The sequence below is a fragment of the Triticum aestivum genome, chromosome 4B (assembly GCF_018294505.1).
Source record: "Triticum aestivum cultivar Chinese Spring chromosome 4B, IWGSC CS RefSeq v2.1, whole genome shotgun sequence".
Classification (NCBI taxonomy): Eukaryota; Viridiplantae; Streptophyta; class Magnoliopsida; order Poales; family Poaceae; genus Triticum; species Triticum aestivum.
In genome coordinates, this window is record NC_057804.1 from 624,853,962 (window position 1) to 624,856,319 (window position 2,358).

General features: G+C 56.6%; 1 pseudogene; it reads left to right on the plus strand.

Annotated features, from left to right (window-relative positions):
* Positions 1-221: 221 nt before the first annotated feature.
* The window catches only part of LOC123090299 (uncharacterized), a 41,061-nt pseudogene continuing 38,924 nt past the window's right edge, over positions 222-2,358 (plus strand).

Here is a 2,358-nt window from a genome sequence, read left to right on the forward strand (position 1 = left end):
ATATGTCGGTGGCTTCGGCCCTTGCCTCGTCTCAACTGGTGATCTACTTCCGTCGTGAGCTCAACGGTCAAGAGCAGGAGATTTTCATGGTGATGCTTGCGATGATAGGACCGATTGCGTTGTCCACGTCCGCTGACTTGGTGACTTGGGCCCTCACTGAGTCCGGCAAGTTTTCGGTCAAATCCATGTACCGTAAACTTTGCCAGGGGCCGACCCTGCCGATGGCGAAGGGTCTTTGGAAAGCGCGTCTCCCGCTGAAGATCAAGGTGTTCTTTCGGCAAATGTTCAGGAACAGATTGCCCACCTCTGAAAACGTGGCTAAAAGGCAGGTGCCGTCCAACGGCATGTGTGTGCTCTGCAACGTGGTCGAGGATGCGAACCACATCTTCTTTCGATGCCCGTTGGCTAGGTTTGCCTGGAGCGCGGTCCGGACCGCGGCTGACGTGTCCTGGGACCCGCGGTCCACCAGCGATCTTACGGGTATCCTTGACTCGGTCCAGGGGAGCAGCAAAGTGAGTGTTGTGGACCTGCGTTGGGGCTCTGCTCTGGGCGCTTTGGTTAACTAGGAACAAAACTGCTATTGAAGGGATCTTCCCAACGCACCCGACTAATATCATCTTCAAATGCAACTTATTCCTGCAGCAGTGGAGTCCGTTGGCGAGGTGCAAGGATGTTGAGAAGATGCAACAAGCTCAAGACCGTTTGCGCCAGGTGTACGTGATGGCTAGGGAGCCAGCCGCCACTTCTTGACTTGGAGTGGCCCTTTTGTTCGCGTGCGAGCCTGCGTGCTCAGTGATCTGGCCTCCGCGCCATGTAACTTCTGCTCGCGCTCTTTTGGCAGTTGAACCATAAACTTCTTGCATTAGTTTGGCCTGAGCTTTTCGGTGTTATCTGTACGGTTGACTTGTTGGTTACGCTGCATGTTGTGGACTTTATTATTTTAAAGCTGGACGCTCCTAGCATCTTCGTTCTAAAAAAACGTCTATGTGGCACGTAGAACGGGGATTTGTCCATGTGTGTCTCAATTCTATGCAGCCGACACACCGCTTCGACCTTGCCATATCCGCCTTTCCACCAATCGCTTGCCTGGTTCAAACACAACCAGCGCCTCCCAACGTACCCGCAAACGTTGTCATCGACGATGCTCTTGAAGTAATCTTCACAGTCAAGGTGTGCCCAAAGAGAGGAAATACTTTCTCTATATGGGGTCATTGGCGCCACTGAAAAATCGTCACATGACGCGTCGGCTCTAACCCTAACTACAATCCAACAACGTGGAAACAGTGCAAGTGCAAGTGGTGGAGAGGGGATCGACAACCTCATTGGGAGGAGTGGAGTATAGCTGGCCAAATGGGTCGGGCTAACCAGGACGGCCTGTGAGCACGTCGGCACGGCCCGCCATGGGCCAGGCATGGCACGGGCTAAACGGGCCGGGCCCGGCACGTGGCACGCCTTGGGTCGTGATTGGGCTGCGAGCCTGAGCACGCGGGCCGGCACGGCACGACCAGATTATGGTTTTTTATTATTTTTTCTATACATCTCTATATGGCCCAACAGATAAAAATAGGCTAAAAAATGCCCAGTGCGTCAAATAGCAGACGAACTAGCGGGCCTAGCGTGCTGGTGGGCCGGCTCGATTAGTAGCTAGGCCGTGCCTGGGCTGCAACCTCCCGCTCATGGGCCGGCACAGCATGGTCGTGTCGTGTCGTGCCAGGAACATTTACCGCGGGCCGGGCCGAGCCGGAAAGAGGAACGAACACGTTACACTAAATGAAGGGCAAATCAGTCAATTTGTGGTGGGAAAATGAAAAGAGGAAGAGAGAAAGGCAGAAGGACGCGGTCAAAGGGTCAAAGAGGACCGGTCTCTTGTATACCTGGCCAAACCTCGGGCCGGGCCGGGCTTCGGGCTAGGCCTAGCCAAGCCCGACACAAAAAACCCAGGCCCGTGCCCGGACCGGACCGGCCATCGGGCCTGTGTTTCTGGGCCCGAGCCCGGCCCGAATATGTAAAAGCCCGTCGGGCTTCGGCCCGGCCCGGCCTGACCTTCAGAAAAATGCAAAAACGACGGGCTCGGGCCCAGCCCGGCCAGGCCTTCGGGCTCAAAAACTAGGCCCGAGCACGGCCTCGGGGCAGCGTCAGGCCGGGCCGGGTCGGGCTTTTTCGGGCCGGGCCGGGCCGGGCCGGGCTTCCCATGGCCAGGACTAGTTTCTTCTCCTCCACTCCTCTCTCGCTCCTGCCGCCGGCCATGGATATGGATGGATGAAGAGCTTGCTTGCCCGCTTGTCTCGAGAGAAACCCAAGTCTCCTCCTCAACCAGCACCACACCATCGGCTTCCCCATTCCGTGAGCTTCCCATCG